Below are 11,148 nucleotides of genomic sequence, written 5' to 3'. Positions count from 1 at the left end.
CCGGCTGCCGCAGTGGCCATTTTAGGTAAGAAGCGTCCTTTAACTTTTTGGATGCGGCTCCAGCTTTTGTCAGTGCGTGCGTGCGCGCGCGCGTGAGAGAGGGAGACGTGTGCGTGCGCGCGCGCGCGGCGTCTAGACTTGGACCGGGTGACAAACCGGAGCAGGACACCGGCGCGCGCTGAATGAAGCGCCGCGAGGCGCCGGCTTTCCGTGGATTAAAGCGATCCCGGTCCCTCCCGGTCCCTCCTCCTCCGCCTCCCCGCCTCCCCCCTCCCTCCCCCCGGCCTCCTCCCCCCCGCCCCCCCGCTCTCCCCTCCCTCCCCCGCCTGCTAATTTTTTATGCATTTTTCTAAACTGTCATGGCGATTTTGTGTCCTTGGAAATAAGAAGCGCCAGCGTTCTTCGGGCTGCCCGGTGATGCCGGGCCGGTGAGCGCGGCGAGCGGAGCCCGGGGCAGGTGAGCGGGGAGCCGGGGAGGGTTTGTCCGCCGACGGGGACTTTTTACGGGCTGTCCGCACGTGCGAGCGCAGCGCCGTTTTGATGTATTTACACCCGCGATGCGGTGACTTTACTGGGCTAGCGGAGGCAGCTAGCTCCGGTAGCTCCGCTGCTAGCGGCGGCGGGGACACCGTGTCTCCGCGGCGCCTCCTCCGCGCCGGGTGAGGGGGTGGGGGGGCTCGGCTCGTTCTGTCGCTCCCCGGGAGCTTGTTTTCCTCCGCGGCCTCGCGGCCGCCTCCCCTCCCGGTGCGGGTCCGGGGCTGCGGGGCTGCGGCTAGCCGAGCAGAGCTAGCTGCTGCGGCTGCTAGCCCTCGTTCCAGCCAAAACCTCCAGGAGCCCCCAGACCCCCCAGAAAGGCGGGCCGCGAGCCTGCCGCTGCCGGAGGCTGCCCCGCGGAGTATTATGGGATGGATTGAGGCGGTGTGTGAGTGCTGTCCCTCCTCCACCTGGCCAGGTGCACCACCCCTGGCCAACAAAGGCTGCCGAGACCCCCACCTGCACCCCCGGCTCGGACCCGCTCCCAGCCTCCTGCTGCCGGAAGCACCGTCCAGGGGGATATTATGGGATGTAGTGAGTCTCCAGCTTCCACCTGGCCAGGTGCTCCACCCCCACCCGGTCAGCAGACAAAGGATGCTCCGGGCTGCAGCGCCGGGTGGAACCTCCTGAGGACCTGACGGCTCCGGGACCAGCTCCCAGGGGTGTTCAGGGACGGAACGGGTCTCAGCAGCCCCCCACCTCCACCTCCACCTCCACCTCCACCCGGCCAGGTGTGTGTTTCGGGAGAGATGGGGTCATGGCAGTGCCCCCCCACCCCCACCCCCCTCCCGCCTGATCAGAACCGACTCTGCAGACCTCCTAAACCCTGAAACTCGTCTGCTGAACTTTGGAGACTGAGAGACCCGGGGGGGACGAGTCTGTCTGGAACTGACCTGGTTTTTCTGATGTAGCCATCCTGGTCCAGCTGGACGGGTCAGGACCGGGACGGGTGGGGACTGGGTAGGTTTTTCTGGTCAGGTGAGGACTGAGGACATGTGAGGACAGGGGACATGTGGGGACCAGGTCCACCTGGACAGGTGAGCTGACCCCCGCTCTCAGACCGCGGGGACATGTGTCATGCTTGTTGTTGGACAGTGGGAGGACACTGGACGACCTGTATGCAGGGAAAATGTGCAAACTCCTCACAGAGAGGCCCAGCCGGGATTTGAACCGCACACCTGTTGCTGTGAGAAGAGAGCACTTTCCACTGCTGCACAGTGCAGCCCTGGAGGGGCGTCCCTGTTGTTAGCAGTGGTGTCCTGGAGGTTAGAGGAGTGGACCTGGACCCGGAGGTTTGAGGTTGACCTTTGACCCCAGCAGCTCTGGAGCCTCCGGAGTCTGGAATGACGAGTCCGGGTCGAGCCGCTGCTCAGACTCTCCTGAACCCGGCCTCCAGTCCGTCACTCCGCTCACAGCATGGGATCCTCTGAGGACTCGGTTCTGGCTCTGGGTTTGGAACCGTCAACCTTCAGAATATTAAGAAGCAGCTTTTTATTTAATCCCAAACGGCGAGCCTCCGTCGGTTTATCAGTCACTGCTGCTGGACTGGAACCGTTCTTCAGAACTTTACGTTTTGAGTAACAGCGTCTGCGTTCCAGATCACACGGTTTTTATTCTTGCTGCTTTATTCATGGAGCAACTTTCAGACAAAATAAATGTTTTTCACAATTTAAAGAATTCTCGGTTTTAATAACATCGGCTGATGAGTTTGAGCAGATTTCAAGTGAAAAGTCAAAACTCTTCCTCTGACGCCTCGCCGGCGCTTCCAGCCCACGACACAGCTTTCTGAAAAAGGCTCTCAAGGTGGAACTTTTGGAAACACCAGGGCTTCGTCTCCATGGAAACAGGGGGGAAATACCTCTGAACGGGCGTCGTTTTCAAAACGCTGCAAAACTTTTGTGAAGCGTTGCCGTGGAAACGGGTCCTGAGCGCCGACTAATGGAGAAGATGCAGTTCTCTCTCTCTCTCTCTGTCTCTGTCTCTCTCTCTCTCTGTCTCTCTCTCTCTCTCTCTCTCTCTGTTCTCCTGATGGTTCCTGAGTTCCTTCAGCTCTAAACAGTGTTTAAACCTGTTCTGCTGTGTTTTCAGACAACAGTCAGATTATCAGACCCCGGCTTTCTGCTCGCTGTTGTTCTGTTCTCGGTGTAGTTGGAGGTTACAGATGAGGGAGAACCACCTGTTGAAGGTCCTGTTCGGCCCATGAACCCGGTCCTCACCGGAACTGGATTGAAAAACACCAAACCTCAGAGTGTTATGGAGGAGTTTGGAATCAGTGTGGAAGCTTCACCTGGTCCGGGGTCCTCACCTGGTCCGGGGTCCTCACCTGGTCCGGGGTCCTCACCTGGTCCAGGGTCCCCCCGTGGACGTGGATCTTCCTGCAGGAGCTCGCTGTGTTTTCGGTTCTCGTGATTCACTCTTTGTTTGTTAAGAGTTATTTTGAAGGTCCTCATGTTGACCAGAGGGTCCCAGCAGGTCTCGGGGCCTCGCTCTGGACCGGAACGCTGACGGTTCTCCGACCCCCCTCGGCTTCCTGCTGTCAGAGCACCGCTGCATTGTGGGGGATTTCTCTCTGGGGGCGTCCCTGAATAAACCACGATCAGCCGCCGCCTCCCGTTAAACGCTGAATTCAATTAGCGGCTGGCAATGTTTCGGCTGAAGGTTTCGCCGCAGTAAACGACTCGTCGTAAACGGCTCGTCTGATTGGTTACCAGGAGGGATGCTGACGCGTCTGTGATTTCCACAAACCGACGCCCGTTTTGATTTCAGACAAACTGGGAAGAAGAGGTTTCCCTCCTCCGTTTTCACTCAGGGTTTGTTCTGGAGTCATTCCTCACCAGCGAGTGCAGAACTTGAAGGTTCTGCTGGATCTCCCCTCAGAACCCGGGTCCAGGGTCCAGAGTGAAGTCAGGACCGCTGAGAACAGCGAGGGAACAGTCCAGGGTCAGAGTTCACGATAGACACAGAACAAATGGGCGACGTCTGAGGGTTCAGGTGGGGTTGAGAAGAGTGATGGCGAGACCATGGGGTCAAGGGTCAGGACGCCCCGAGACCACTTTTTAAAATAAGAATATCGAACCACCTCTGCACTGTCCAGCTGTGGACCGAGGGACGGAACCCGCTTTAGCATGTAGCATCACTGGTGTGAGCCTGGAGCTCTTTAGCATGTAGCATGTAGCGTGCTGGTTCCACTGGTATAAAAACTATTCAGGCCAAAATAATAATCCGTTATTTTGATTGACGTTGAAATGAGGATTAATGAACACGGTTATTGGTTTTTGGTTTCACAACTTGAGTTTTTATTGAGCCACAATTTAAAAGAAGAAGAAACAAATAAGTAACAAAACAGATGAAACTAGGAGGCCTGGGCGATTTGGACTGAAAATACAATCTCTGATTTTTTTCACAAAAAATTCGAATCACGATTTTTTCCGATTTTTGTGAAAAAAAAACAAGTACAAAGGACAGAGAGAATTCACACCAAGTTTTGCTTTTATTTAACAAATACTAAACTAAAGTAACCCGTATTGGAATTAAAGTGCCAGCTGTACTTTTCTTTTCTCAGATACTCTTTGTAGTTACATTCACATTGAAAGCTGCACCATTTTCAAAAACTTGAACAGGGAATTCTCTCATCACAGAATCAGACACACTTCGCAGCGATCGTTCACTTGTTGCACGTCTGTCGCCGCAAACCCAACCCAGTTCCAAACCACTGACGATGCTACTGCTTTCTCAGACCTCTCGCTCTCGTTAGCCACGTTGCTAATGTGCGACGCGTGCGCATGACGGAAACATGGGGGAGGGGTCGGGGGAAAGCTATGGAAGCTCCCGTGGGACAAAAGGTGCTCCATACGTAGAGCCATATGAAATCCGTGGTAACAGAATCCCGGACGGAATCGCGGAAATGACCAATAAAAACGGAATTGGAATAAAACGCGGAATATTGCAGAATTGGCCCTAATCTGGCCTGAAATTCAGTTTTCGGGAGAAAATGGAACCTTATAGTGCAAAGCAAACGTCCGGGGGGACCGCCCGAGCTGCTGCCACGTGTACGTCACTTAAACAATGCCCCTAACATGCTAATGCTAATGCTAACACAACAACAACACCATGTCCAAGCGAGCTGCTCCCTCCCCTCTCACACATTCAAAAAAGTTAGGAAACTCCACGCTAAGCGCTAAATAGAGAGCAGAACAGGACACGGACTTTTATGCCTCAAGGGAAAAGCTTTTTTATAAATGCTGTCAACGTACCATCGACTGGACTCGCAAAGACGCATGCCACGGTGGAGTGTTTATTATTATTTACATTATTATTCATTATCTCTCTTTAAAGTTAAAAGTATTTCTTTGTTGCAGCACTTTAAACATTAAATGGTCTGTTATGTCCTTTTAAATTGTGGACATTTATTCATTTCCACTTACCAGACACTTTTCTATGGTAAAAATGAGCATAAAAAGCAAAATACCAAATTCAGAAATATTAAAACGGAAAAAACGGAATTTGGGAAAAAATAAAACGGAATTCATACACCTCTACACACGCGGAGGAGTGCAAAATCGAATTTATTATTTAAATCTTCTGCAACAAAAGACTCAAATTAATCGATCAAACCGATTTCCCGCCCAGGCCTAGAGACGAGTAGGAGCAGTGAATGCACCGCGGTGCTGAACGCCCGCCGGCGGCGATCTGCTGCACCTCCAGCGCCGCATCGATCGCGCGCAGCAGATCGGATCGGTCGGCACGTTGATCTGTTTTCTTCGATTGTTTTTATGATCCTGAGAAACCAAAGTGGAAATCAGACTGAACTGATGGTCCAGAAGGGTTCTACCAGGGAGCCTTCATGGTGCGAGGACTCGCTCCAACACCGGACCCAGGTCTGGGTGTGATCCAGGCGGTCCTGGTGGTCCTGGTGATCTGTTTAGAGTGAGGGACCGGCGATCAGGGCTCAGTGATCTTCTGGATCCACCTCAACACCTTCTGAGAACCAGAACGGCCGAGGAACCGGGTCAGCCCCCGAGCCTGTGTTCTGATGGGAGGAGGACCGACTGCCTCAGGTCCAGGTCCAGGTCCAGGTCCAGGTCCAGGTCCTGAGACCAGCGTCAGGCTGGCTGTGTCCTGATCCTGATCGGAGGCCGTGTTCCTCCGACAGGCAGGAAGCCTCCATGATTCGGTCTTCGGGTGACCGTCCCGTCAGGGGGACCAGCTGGTTCTGGTTCCAGCCCCGAGTTCTGTCTCGTGTGTTTTATTAGAATACTGCTTCCGTTTCCCAGCAGCTTCTTTGTGTTTGATCCTTTTTAAAAAAATGTTTTGTTTCTGCGCTCTGTGGCCATCGACAGGAAAATATTAGTCCTTTCAATCAAGTGAAATCTGTTAACTGATAAATTACCCAGAGTTCATAGGAGCCGCCGTTTTCTTTCTTGTTTAAAACTCACCTTGATTTTTTTTTGGAAGAAGGTCGCTTTGTGCTTCACCCAGTGGACACAGTGGAGACATAGTGGACACAGTGGACAGACAGTGGAGACAGTGGACACAGTGTAGTTCCGTTCAGCCAGTCTTCTGTGGACTTCCAGCAGTCCACCATCAGTAAACATCGTCCGCCTGCCTTCATGACAGCGATTCAGACTGTCTGTCCATCAGTGGTCCTCACAGGGACAACCTGTCCAAAATGTCCCGTTTCACCGTCTTTTGACTAAAAAAGAGAAAATGTGACGGAGAAGAGCTCAGTGCCGTCGGCACAGCCTTTCATCTCACCGTCCAGGCGACGGGACGGAGGGAGGGTCCAGGCTGGACGGGGGGGGGGGGGGGGGTTCCAGGCTGGACGGAGGTCCAGGCTGGACGGAGGTCCAGGTGTGATCAATGGAAGTAAAGGACTCTCAGACTGTGTTTGAATGTCCACACTGACCCCTGACCCCTCAGTCCCTATAGAGCTGGACTACATAGTGGACTTTCTAGAGCCTGAATCCGTTGGGATTCGGACTCGCAGCTCCCTACTTTTCCCCTCAGCGCTGATCACGTGACCCCCGGCCGTTGCCATGGTAACCAGACGCTTTGTAATATTTTTTTTCAAGGAGGAGTTTGGTTGAAACAGTTGCCAGGTTGATGCAGCTCGTCAGCAGCGACGCTGCCGTTAGTGAAAGCAGAGGATGGTTCAGGTCGTTTCAGGAACACTGATCATCAGGACCGCTGTGGAACGTTCCGCGGAGACACTTCAGCCTCCTCTGGTGTCCTCTGAAGTTTCCTGTCTTCGACTTTGTCTGCAGACGTCGGCCTGCATTTGCAACGTGGCCTCTTCATGAACGCCGCCGTGTTTTTTGCGTTCGCCGTCACGTAAAGCTGCGAATCCAGAGCGAGTCGCCGAGCGGTTTCATCTGCTCTGCTGTCAGGATTCTCGGCTGACGGGTTGAAACGACTCGCCGGAGAGCCAGGAATCCCCCACGTGCCGCCGCTCCGGCTTTCATCGCCGTCTTCCTTCCCCTCCTCCGCTTTACGCTGCCGTTTTCCTTCACTTGCACTTTTATTTCATCGGTAATTACGTTGAGGCCGCATGGCGGCGTCGCAGTGAGTCTCCAGCCGGCGTTCTCCTCGGCGGCGGCGCTGTGGAGAGCCGTTGTGCTGAGCGCCGTTTTCCAGCCGATAACGTCGTTATTCTGAACGGAGGACGGCCGGTAACGCCGTCTCTTTCCTGTAACGCAGTACGATTTTCCCACGACGGACAGAGCTGCGGTTTTATCCCGGATGAATGAATGTAGCGGTGATTTCATCCGTGAAGCGAACGGCACAGCAGCTTCACCTTTATTTCCTGGTGTTTTGTTACACTACCGGCTGCAGTTATGGAATTAATCACATTAAAGAGTCACAAACTTCCACGTTTCTGGTTATTTGCTTCTTTTCTGTGCAGATTGACGGTGCAGTTGGATTCAGAAGGTATCATGTTAATCCCATCCTGTGAAGTTTTCAGTCCTGAACTTTGTTTGGATCCAGTTTCCTGCTGATCCAGACTGAAACCCCCGCCGACCCTACGTTTAATAACGAGTGCATCAAAGACTCTCATTTTAAAGAGTGTTTAAAACATCTGATTGCTGAAAATAGTTGGGATTCTTTTCAATCTCTCTGAGTTTTAGAAGTTCGACTCGTCCTTTATTGTGATTGTTTTCGGTGTGAAAAATAAATGAGGATCAGCTGAGAGTGGAAGTGTTTCTGTGTTTCAGAGGAAGTGGACTGAAAGTTGACCGAGACCTCGAAGTTCCCCGTTCCCCATATCGCTCCCCTAAACTCTCAGCCGGGTCTGTCGCTGCATGAAGTCCGGAACCACGTTCTGTTGTCTTTACCCCACCTGGTTGGGGTGGCTGCATTGACGGCTCTACGGCACTCCGGCAGCGGCTCTTCTCTTCACTGTGGACGTTCTGCGTCGCGGTTGAAGGAGCAGTGAAGTAGTTCACCACATTGAAATCAACTAACCGTCACCGAAATCACGTGAAACGGTCGTCTTTATTTTCTGGTCAAAACAATTTGGCACAACGACGGACAGACTGACGTTTAGCTTTGGGTGGAGCTAGCGGACCGTAGCGGCGAGTTGCCGGCTAGCTTCCTGGAGATGTCTGAAACCTTTTGTTCTCTATTGAAGCCAGATGTTTGTAGCTCCGCCCCCTGGGCGCCGTGTTTCGTTCACTCTGGAATTCAACAGCTTATCCAGTGAAGTGCAGATTTACAAGACCTTCATCTGGTTCTGGACCATGTGCAGAGATGAAGAACGGGACCAATCCCAGCCCTCCTGGTCCATGACGTAGTAGAGGACCAATCACAGCCCTCCTGGTCCATGACTTAGTAGAGGACCAATCACAGCCCTCCTGGTCCATGACTTAGTAGAGGACCAATCACAGCCCTCCTGGTCCTGCAGACTTGTGTTGTGCTGAACAGGTGCTGCTGGAGGAGTGTCAGGTGGATGCAGAGTTCTGTGGAGGGGGGGTCATAGGGGGCTCTGGAGGGCAGTCAGAGGGGGTTTGGAGGGGGGGGGGTCGTAGGGGGCTCTGGAGGGCAGTCAGAGGGGGTTTGGAGGGGGGGGGTCGTAGGGGGCTCTGGAGGGCAGTCAGAGGGGGTTTGGAGGGGGGGGGGGGGGTCGTAGGGGGCTCTGGAGGGCGGTCAGAGGGGGTTTGGAGGGGCTTCAGACGGGGGTCTGCAGGGGGTTTGTTTCAGCCTGAACTCCTCTCAGGGAGGTGAAGCATGTTTCCTCCTCCCTCGCCGTCGGATCAGGGTGGAGGATGTCGGCGCCGAGGCCGGCCTGCAGACGTCCGTCTGAGCGGGAGAGCAGGCGTGACCTCTGACCTCTCAGCTCTGTGACTGCATGACAGGTTTTAGGGAGTCAGAAACAAAAACAGACTTTGAAGGAGCTGGTTTGAAGAGCGCTGTGGATGGAAGTGGAGACGAACCGTCTCCTGGTTCCGTTTCGCTGCAGTTCTGAACTTTGAGCACGAACCGAGGCACCAGATTCCTCCTGAAGCGTCTCTTCGCTCCGGCGCTTCGTCCTCGCCGCAGGTGCAGCGCGGCGAATGGATTGGCTCGATCGCCGCCGTCTGTCTCCTTGCTGCTAATTAAAGCGCCATATTGGGCCGCGGTGTTCGGTGTTTGTTGTCGGGATTAAGTGTAAACGTCTCTGCAGATGCTGCAGTTATCCTGAGCGGAGCGGCGAGGCAGGTGGCGAGCGCTGCCGCCGCCGTTTCATCGCCCGTGTGTTCCGCAGCCAAACGCAGGCTGTGCTGAGTGTCTTGGAGATCCTTCCTCTTCCAGTCCCTCAGTCTCAGGGATGCGTTCAGGTACCAGAACACAGGAAACTTTGATTTTTGAATCCAGGACCATCGCCACCCACTACGGATGGGGTGCTCAACCTGCGGCTCTGGAGCCACATGTGGCAAAAATAGGTTAAATGTAGAAACAATGTTCATTATTCTGAACTTTAACCTCGTCAATGCACCATGAGATCTAGTTGTTTGTGCATCAAAGCTCTGTGAAGCTTCCTGAGCTGTGTTCGCCTCGTTTTAAAGGTTAAATGTTCTTTCTGGCTCCAGAACAGCTGGACTTGTGGTCATGAAGTTTTCAGAACCCTGGACTAGGACGATGAGTGGACAGTGAAGACGTCATCTCTCGCTTCTGTCCCTCTTCCAGGACGACCAGCCGTCTGCAGACTCTCCTCTTTCTTCTCACGTCTTTTTCTTTTTCCCCGAGAAAGAAATGTATGTGAGGAATTTGTTCCGCCCGGAGGGTGGAGGTGTAACTCGCAGCATGTGCCGAGCGCTGGAGGAGTTCCTCCTCCTCCTCCTCCTCCTCTTCCTCTTCCAGCGCCGGTTCAAACTCAGAGACGCTGAGTCCACGGTTCGAGTCCTGCGGAATAGAACAGAGTAGAATCGCCTCGTTTACTGGAAGCCGTTTGAGCCAATCAGCCGCCGTGCTCAGCCTCACCTCGTGTCTGCTGGCGTTTGTTTTTATCTGACCTTCATTTGTCTTTCATTCAAGTTAAACAGAGCCAGCTGACTCTGGGCGAAGGCAGGTTACACCCCCGACACACACACACACACACACACACACACACACACACACACACACACACACACACACACCCTCAAACCAGAGCACCCACAGAAAATGCATGCACAGGTAGAACATGCAGACCTGGGGATCAGACCCAGTTTTCATTGAAGCGCCTCCCCAGTGCGTCCCAGGCTTCCCGTTGTGTCCGTCAGTTTGTCCGTCAGTCTTTAGACCACGTGAGGGTGGAGCCCGGGGTTCAGCCCCTGCTTCCTGCCTGAACTCCCGTCCACACTGCTGGGTTTGATGGACAGACGTGCAGAGTCGAGCCGAGTCCAGCGTTCTGAGGCAGAAGCGTTCTCCTCCAGCCTCCTGGACCTCAGTCTGGAAGGGAGGCGGGAGTCGGACCAGCATCCTGCCGCCGTTCAGGACCTTTCAGGATCTTCAGGTCTGACCTCACCGCGCTGCTGTTTGCCTTTGAGGCAGCGTTCTCCAACCGGCGGCTCTCCCTCCGTCGAACCTGTTTGGAGGGTGCCTGGAGAGTCTGGGGGGGTGGGGGGTGGGGGTGGGGTGGGTGGGGTGGGCGGGGCGTCTTCAGGACCGGAGAGACCAGTTGTGACTCGTCACAATTTAAAGGAATCCTGGAGTCGAACAGTCTGATCAGTCAGAGCGGCTTCAGCGTCGTTAGAGGAGGAAACCCCCCCCCCCCCCACACACACACACACACACACACACACACACACACACACACACACACACACACACACGGGGTCGGACCGGACTGGACCGGACCGGACCATTTACACAGCCGAGGCCAGACCCTTCAGCAGACCGTTCCAGAGGTCAAACAGCAGCTTGACCTCTGGAGGTCCTGCTCTTCTCTAGAACGGCGGCGTCTCGCCGACTTCCCACCAAACCAGGGAAAGTGACCCGGTCTAAATGGCGGCGGGCCTCATATCTCTGGACCTGGGGGGCTGAGCTCATGGTGACGACATGTTGACCAGTGGTTTGCTCTGCTGGGGGGGCACCAGGAACACCTGAGGGGAAGGGGGCGTGTCCTCAGTACCTGTACGGCCTTTATGCTAATGCTAC

At 54.3% G+C, this 11,148-nt stretch overlaps 1 protein-coding gene across 3 annotated transcripts in view; it reads left to right on the top strand.

Annotated features, from left to right (window-relative positions):
* Positions 1 to 313: 313 nt before the first annotated feature.
* The window catches only part of chd6 (chromodomain helicase DNA binding protein 6), a 61,152-nt gene continuing 50,317 nt past the window's right edge, over positions 314 to 11,148 (top strand). For all 3 annotated transcript variants that reach the window (XM_030091351.1, XM_030091350.1, XM_030091349.1), the window contains exon 1: positions 314 to 457. The gene's annotated coding sequence lies outside the window, so the exon portion shown is untranslated. The remainder of the gene's footprint in view (positions 458 to 11,148) is intronic.

The sequence above is a fragment of the Salarias fasciatus genome, chromosome 5 (genome assembly GCF_902148845.1).
Source record: "Salarias fasciatus chromosome 5, fSalaFa1.1, whole genome shotgun sequence".
Classification (NCBI taxonomy): Eukaryota; Metazoa; Chordata; class Actinopteri; order Blenniiformes; family Blenniidae; genus Salarias; species Salarias fasciatus.
This window is presented reverse-complemented; position numbering and strand designations above follow the sequence as displayed.